We start from the raw sequence: 8,402 nt of genomic DNA on the forward strand, positions 1-8,402 counted from the left end.
ATTTCATATGAGCTACGTTCATATGAAACTGAAACAATGTAAATTGTATTGTATATGTATTATATATACAGAGTTAATCTATATTTCACAAAGCCCATAAAACATCTGTGAGATATAAAACTTAATGAAATTATGATAATGTACATTTTGGTCAGAAATCTTTGTTGGATTTTGGGCAAGGTTATTTATATTATATTTTTTTATCTACCTATGAATGTTTAATACACACAAATAATAGAACTAATATTCACCTTGAAATGGGTGAGCGTATTTCAACAAGCCAATCAGACTCATCATTATAAAACATCATTTTGTATGACCATGTGACTGACAACATTTTTATAATGTTCTGCATTCAATCAATGCAATTATGGCCAGTTATTAGTATTCATCATCTGCAAAATGTGAAACAATTGCTTCTTTTTTTAACAAGTTTTTGCAAGAAGCCTTTACCCAAGCCATAAGATTTGTTTCGTCCAAAATACAGAAAGTAATTTGCTAATATTAACAGTGTGAGGCCTTAAGGTAAATGTTGGTAGTTTGTTGCAGTTTTTAGTAGTTAAGTCCTTCTCAACACAGTGTGACTTTGCATTTTATCCCGAGTCTCTGTTTTGCAGCTGCCTCCCAGACTGAGGATAATTGGAGATCCATTAATCACTCAAATCCATGGCTTCCACATGCGGTCCGATCACAAATGTTAAGTTGCCACGCTCTTGTTTGAGAGGAATAAATTTAGCCTGGATCAGGAAGGATTGTGGTGGAGATGTTGGGGGGATCGATGGTCCTCAGAGGTCTGGTGACATCTCCAACCACACGCCTGCCTTTGCGTCATGGCGGTCCGCCAACCGAGGTCAGCTATCCCAGCAGGCCATTCACTTCAGCAGCAGTTACCAAGGTGACAGCATGTCAGAGATTTGGCGGCTTGGAGCGGGCTTGTAGATAGCTGATGCATCACCTCCTTGATCGATTTGTCAATAATGCTTACACCAGGAGGGGCAGCAGCCCGCATGACACCCACTGTCCCAAAACACAGGCATGCAAGTGACATCCCATTCCAGAGATCATCCCTTGGTTTGGATAGATGCGTTTTCCTATACGTCCATTGATTAGCAAAGTATCAGCAGCTCTTGAACAAGAAGGAAAATGCAATTACAGTATCATAATAGGCCCTGGGAGGGGGGCAGGGGAGCTGGAAGAGGGGCTGTTGGGTTCAGTGTCTCATTAACCAGGTAGGGATTTAGAACATAGAGCATCTGAGCCGTCTTTAGGTCAGAGGGTTGCAGTGTAACCATTTATAGGTTTCAGGGTTTAATAGATTACTGATAATTGGACCCACACATCCTAGGTTAGGTATTACTGCCTAAAGCCAATAGATAGATCACTGTGAATGGATGCCACAGCTCTTTTGCCTAAACAGAGATCAGTAATGCAGCACTGGAAAATCTTTTCCAGATAAGAAGAGTAAGTGTGAGAGAGTGAGTGAAAGTTTGTGTGCATGCATGTGCAGCAGGTTCACTGGGTTTTCTACAATAAAACAGAAGATACTATAACTGACTTCAATCTCAAGACAAAACAAGCCAATATTAAGTCATGCTGTGAAAGAAAGTGGTTGGTAGCCTAAATGGCTTCTGTAACTCTAAGGATAAAAAGCTCAAAGGTGCTCTAAAAGCAGCCCTGGTTAGGACAACTCCAGGTGTTCATTCACCAAGCCCAGATGGCAGAGATTCAACTAATCTGCTCAATGTTGGCCAGACGGACAGTGTAAATTTAAACATCAAACACGTGACCTGCCAGAAATGCATGAAGAAAAAAAAGATGAAGAGAAGAAATGTAGAAACCTTGGTTAGACATCTGAAGTGCACTCGCAAGTGTTGTATGTGCAGATTCTCAAGTCATTAAAGGCTTTAATCCCAGAAATAATAGTAATTAATTGGTGTAATACACAAAGGACATAATTATCTTTTTTTTTCTGTACTGGCACATATTTAATTACCCCGTAATTGTTCCCCGAGCCTCGTTCAAAAGGGGTGTAGACTAGACAATCATAATGCATCATGCTCTAATCCTATATTTGGTTTTGTAAAGAGAATATCACTATATCAAGGAATATACTGTATACAGCAACTGCTTCACAAAGTATGAACAAAAACATCTCTGAACTCATTCTCAGGTCAGGTCCACATCATCGGTAGATTGTCTTATGTGAAGAGCATTATATTTCTTAATAACTGGCAGATTTATCCCTTTTCTCTCACAGACCAAAGAACAAAACTACTGATTAACGCGAGTTCTTGTGAAGTGTGGCGATATCTGAGAGTGTTGGGAGCTAAATTTGCCCCCTGTGCAGAGGGCTCCTTGAACACAAGATGGAGTTTAATAAGTAAACAGAACAGCGAGAGGACAGAGACTCTGATCATGGTCTCATTCGCCAACCCCGGCCCCCTGCAAGCCAGGCGAGCTGATTAGCTCTGGCGATTGTACCTAGTAATTGCAGCGCCATGACCCCCTCCAGGCAAATATTAGATTTTAGTGGTTTAACCTTTGCAGTCTACAGTGGGTTTAAATTGCCTCTGCAGATGTTAGGGAGCCCAGCGGTAGCCAAAGAGCCGGTGTCCTCTCATCAGCAGAGGAAGATGTCTCAAGACTCCCGGTCCTTGTTATCCCGGTCTCATTTAGAGCAATTCTTTATGTCTGATTGGTAGCGGCTTTTCACCGATATCACTGCTGGAATCAACTTTGTTGTTTAAAGTGTTTATAATTGTGTGCACAAATGCTGCTGTGCACTAGCAATTAAAAGATGGAGTGCAAACATTATCCGTGATTGTATGAACAAATCCCCAAAACTAATATGTTGGTTCAAAGAAGTATATATTACGCTCTAGTTAAAGGTAGCAAAACTAGTGGGTGCCCCTTCCAGGGCAAGTCCATTAGCAGGAAATGTTCATGAGATGAAGCGGTAGGAAGTTTTTCTAAGGTCTGTCTCAGCTACTACAGAGGGTCGTATTACTCCCGTCCTGTCTGAGGTCTTGAACCTCTTCCTCCCAAGCGACGGGCAGCTGCATCCCACGGCCTCTTTCTTCACACTGCTTAGTAATGGCTTCCTTCCTGTAGACGCCACCGGGACCCCACCTCAGATGCGTACCTGGGGGAAAAAAGACAGATGCAAGATGAAGGAGAGGAGGGAAGACACTGGGACACTATTTTCATCCATGGGAAGCAGGGAAGGAACCCTTTAACATGTCTCGCAGGCTGGAAACCCTATACAGCCATTCCGCTGGTGTGTGTGTGTGTGTGTGTTTGGGGGGCTGAATGGGCCGACAAAGTGGTTCCATCTGAGAGTGAAAGAGACTCACACATGATACGGCTTACACACATAACACAAAGCTGACAGATCCTGAAAGCTGACATGTTCTGATCTATCATTACTGTCTGTGTAACAAATATAGTGTCTGTGAACCGAGGTGTTCAACATGAGATGAACGAGATAGAAATACGCTGAGAAAAATGGTGCAAGTTCTGGCACATAGCCCCATGACCACATAAGCCTGCAAAAGGAGGGATTAGCAGAGCTGGCAGAAGAAAGCACTTCACTGATCTAAATCACCCCATTCTTCCTTATCAGCAGTGTGTGGGGAGCAATACTCAGGTAGCCCCCCACAGGCCCATCGCTAAAAGCCCTAATATCTGTGGACGTCCGTGGCCACGGCCCAATCTGCTGCGGCGGTCGATTTGTTCCACGCACTGCCAGAAGTGCTTTGTAAATTAGGCTGATATTGATGAGGCCTGATTCCAGCAGGTAATCACTGGCAGTTCAGCTTCTCTCCACTCCTCGGCAAAACGTCTCTATTTATTATAGAGCTTTTGCTATCAATTAAGGGCCACTCCACGCGCAGCTCTTTGATAATCAGTCAGATGATTTCCATGGCTGCGGGAGGGCAGATATGAAATCTGGATAAGCCTTCTCCACTGATGCCTTGGGAGCATTACGTTATAACAATACTGGAGGATCCAGCTTTAGAAAGGCCTCGCTTGAAGGACTGTTTCAAAGTCCATTTCCCAAATGAGCCCGTTCTGGAGAAACAATGTAAATAAAACAGTGATTTCCTAAGAGCAGGCTCTGCCAGAGTTACACTTTTGTGTCTTGCGTTCGGTCCTGCATACTTATTATTTAGGCTTAGTTGATTGTGTGTGTGTGTGTGTGTGTGTGTGTGTGCTACATATGTGTGCATCGTACCTCTCCGTCTGTGTCCCTGGGCATTGCGTTCTCTGTGTGGATCACGTCTCTCCTGTGTCTCCGAAGAGAGGACACCATTTGGGCACCACTCGTATCCTCCGGCTGCCTTTTCCAATCACTGCCTCTCTACCTCTTCTTTCTCCCTATAGATAAGCAGCCAATCAGTTCCTATGCTAGTTCATGCAGGGTTGGGGCATGGGGCCGGTTCCACGGCCCCAGGGCATGACAGGAGCACTGGCACCCACGACAAAGAAACTCTCTCACACACACACACAGATACTCAAACATTTGCACCCATGAACGCAAGTGTGTGTTCAAAGGGGGAAAGAGAAATCTGTTGTTTTTCTTTCACCACACTCACTCCCCCCAGCTGTTATGTCTCAGTATCGATCAATGGTGCTTCCTGCTTCCTGTTCACATTATCCAAACTCATAAGAACACGTTTTGTTGCAATATTTCCTTGTTTTAAATAACGCCTTTTTCAAAAAATATCCGGACAGTTGCCATTTCCTTTGGCACTGGCCCCGAGTAAACAAAATCATTAGACCAAGTCTTAACAGAAAACATGTGCTGTCCGTTACCACTAAGATGTTTTCACATAAATCCCACGTGAATGGAATGAGAAATACAGCATGCAAAATAGCAGAGGAAAAGCAGTTTTAAGCAGACTGCCCCTATGGCTGATTGTGTCAGCCACAATGGACGCTGTAAGCAGTGTGCAGCTTTAAGGTGAAAACGACACACACTGTGAGATGTGCTTATCCCATCACAAGCCAGTAAGGATATTAGGAAAAGCATGATGGAAATTATGAGTGGAATAAGCCTGCATCTTACCACTAAACCTTAAAGAATCCAGGCCCATCCCTCTCTCTCTCTCTCTTGCACTCTTTCCTTACTTTTTCTTGCAATCTCATGTCATGCCACTCCTAGCCCTTTATTTTCCTGCAGCATAAATCTTATTTCTCAAAAAGACACAATTTCCACATTTCAGCCTGTGGAATTTGCTATTCCTTTATCGATCTCTGAAACCAAACAGCTCTTTTGACTTTCAAGGAACTTACTTTCTGGACTACAGCCACTTTCCAAAATTCAGGGAAAGGAGGAGAACATTGTGACGAGTGGGGCGGGTGGAGTGATTGGGAAATGAGCGACACCTGCTCCACTCACCGGTCTCCAGTGTCGCTCATTTCCCTATCACTCCACCGCCTCTCTCCGTTCCCACGGCTCTCGGCCCCAACCCACTCGTCACAAATCTTTTTTGAAAAGACAACAAAACAGTCTTCGAGAGAGTGGTGAAGTCACAACGTCATGCTCTATGGTTAAGGACGATAAAGAAAAAAAATTCTTATCAAAAAAATTTGACATGATAACTCAATAAAAGCTATAGTTTTTAAAGCATTCGTGGCACAATTGCGCAGAAAAAAAATGACTTCAACTTGTTGCTTATTATGTATAAAATTCGTGATTACGGAGAGGCACTTTAATCTTGATTATTTTTTTTTTTTTTCATAAATATTTCAATTTAGAATATTATGCCACGAATGCAATATCGAGCTGAGTTGTATTGAATGTGGATTATTCCTTTAATTAACATTTGGACATTTCATGTAACTTTAAACGTCTTTATATCTTAAAAACTAAAATGTAATTTAATAGAATTCTTCAACCTTATATTGTAGACCTCTGTGACATGTGACATTTTTCATATTTACTAGGGTGGCTCACAGAAGCACCTCCAGCAGGCGTGTTATCCCTAGGCTAGCTGAGTTTGGCCAGAACTAGCATGTGATTAATGTGAAGCTCACTAACCCCCATGGTGAATTAGAGACCAGGGGTCGAGTATATTTTTCTTTGTGAACGCTTGTGGCTAAACCTGAGCACAAACGTTGTTCATCATTGCGCCACATTAGCTCACCAGAGCATTGACTGGCACAAACCAGAAGCGTGTGCCCCTTCACTTTGATTAATCTTTACAAACATTTACACCAACTCTATCATGAGTGAATAACTGGCATCTATTAAGAGTGGTGCACACATACATAACCTCTGGAATAAATGTTGGCCTTTGGCTCTGAACCCTCCATCTGGTTTGTTCATAGAATAGTATGAAGGAGATATATATATATATATATATATATATATATATATATATATATATATATATATATATATATACTTTTTTTTCATGAAAGTTGCTCTCCAGACAATTTAGTGCAATTATCACAATGTGTGAAAAATCCCCGGATGACCTGCTAGTTCTGTAAAGATTCTGAAGTGCACATATGATGGAAATTTTACTATCCCGCTACTAGGCCATGGGAGAGGATTTGCCAATGGCACAGAACAGTATCCGACCTCTCAAATGTAGCATGCCCAGATATTTATACTTCATATAGTTGAAGAAAATACTTTTTAACAGTTCAGAAGTACACAGGCTACCTTAATGCTTAATCCTTAATGTTTTAAAGTTTTAAAAGTTATATTATATTATTTTGCTTTTTTTCTTTTTCTTTTTTAAATATTTAATAAACCTAATTTTTAATTAGAAATGTGGTGTTTTCTTCCAAATATATTTAGAATCTCTGAGAATTGATTTAGTTACTGTGTACCTGGAGAAATGTCTTATATTCATATTTTATATTTTATTTTGTAGTTTAATATTTTAAAGTAGGCATATCATCAAAATGTTTTTTTTCTTTAGAAAACAATACACAGATGAACAGATAAATAATAATAATAATAATAATAATAATAATATTGTTAATTTAAAGTATTAAATCAATTATAAACTGGAAATAGTATAGAGAAGTTATTGAAGACAGGAAAAAATAAATGCAAATAGAAGTTTTTACATCTTACACACATATATATAATTTAATCAATAAGAGGTAGGTCTATATTGCTCAGGGCCCGGTTTCCCGATAACGCTCACTCTTAGCGTGCTAAGAAGACCTCGAAAGATATATCTTACCAAAGTTAAGTTCCTAAGTGTGTTCCCCGAAGTGTCCCTTAGGAAGCTTCTTAACACGCATCCTCTTACGTCCGACGTAACAAGAGCGCTGTCCAAAGTGAGGGTGCTGAATGAGTTTGGTATCGATTGCTCATGAATCGATGTTCCACTTCACGCGAAGGTGCAATACAGCGTTAAGAAAGACAACACGTTCTATGCAAATAAAACACTCCTAAATTTATTATAGTAACATTTATTTTAACATATTTTAAGTTATCAGTAGAATATAGACTATAAATGTAATTATCAAATGGTCAGTATGCTAATATGTTCACACTATATCATGTTGTGACGGTTAGACGAACCGGGTATCCCTCGCTAATCATCCACCCTCTTTATCCCGTTGTGCCACTTGTGCCGCTTCTTGACGGGTTTAACGACTAATAAAAATGATATAATACACTTTTATATTAATGGTAAGGTACTTCAAAATTGATTGGCAAACAGCTGCAGTTACTTCTGTTTAATGCGGTATTGATTGCAATTGGTTTATGTTTTAAATAAAAATCTCTCTGTAGCAAAAAAAAAAATAATAATAATAAAAATAATAATAAAAAATAGATAAAAAAATATCGTAGCGCTGGGCTTCAGGGCTTAAAGCAAAATTCCGCCACATTTGCCTGGCAAGCGCAGGTCTGAGAAGGTCCAGTAGCTCTATGAGTTGTCTTGGGAGGCGAATATTTATTTTAATATAGCCACGTCAGGCAAAATGTCAGAAGGGCTTAAGGTTTGCCGAATAAAAAAATTGACATGGACAAAAAGCTCTCCGCGTCCGGCTCCGTCTTTGATTCAAGGACATGGATCGCTGCTATGGTCGCTTACTGGACACAACCCCATTTATAGATCTTAGCCATTTAGAGCCAAATTGTTTGCCAGATTTTAATTATCAAAAAAATTGATTGCCAATCCGCTTTAATTACATTACGAAAAAGCCTAGGCTAATTACCACCATATTAGTTCTGATACCGGGTCAATATCACTGTAGGGTGCCTTTTGGTGTCCTGAACATAAATAACTCATTTGCCATGATAACTCAACATACAAATGACTATGAAAGGTGTGTTATATTAGGCTAAGTTTTTTTATTCATAACAGAAGCATTACTTTGCTCTTTAGATACATTTTCAATATTTTCTTTAGTTTTGTATGAGAGGATGT

The sequence above is a fragment of the Carassius gibelio genome, chromosome A6, assembly GCF_023724105.1.
Source record: "Carassius gibelio isolate Cgi1373 ecotype wild population from Czech Republic chromosome A6, carGib1.2-hapl.c, whole genome shotgun sequence".
NCBI classification, from domain to species: Eukaryota; Metazoa; Chordata; class Actinopteri; order Cypriniformes; family Cyprinidae; genus Carassius; species Carassius gibelio.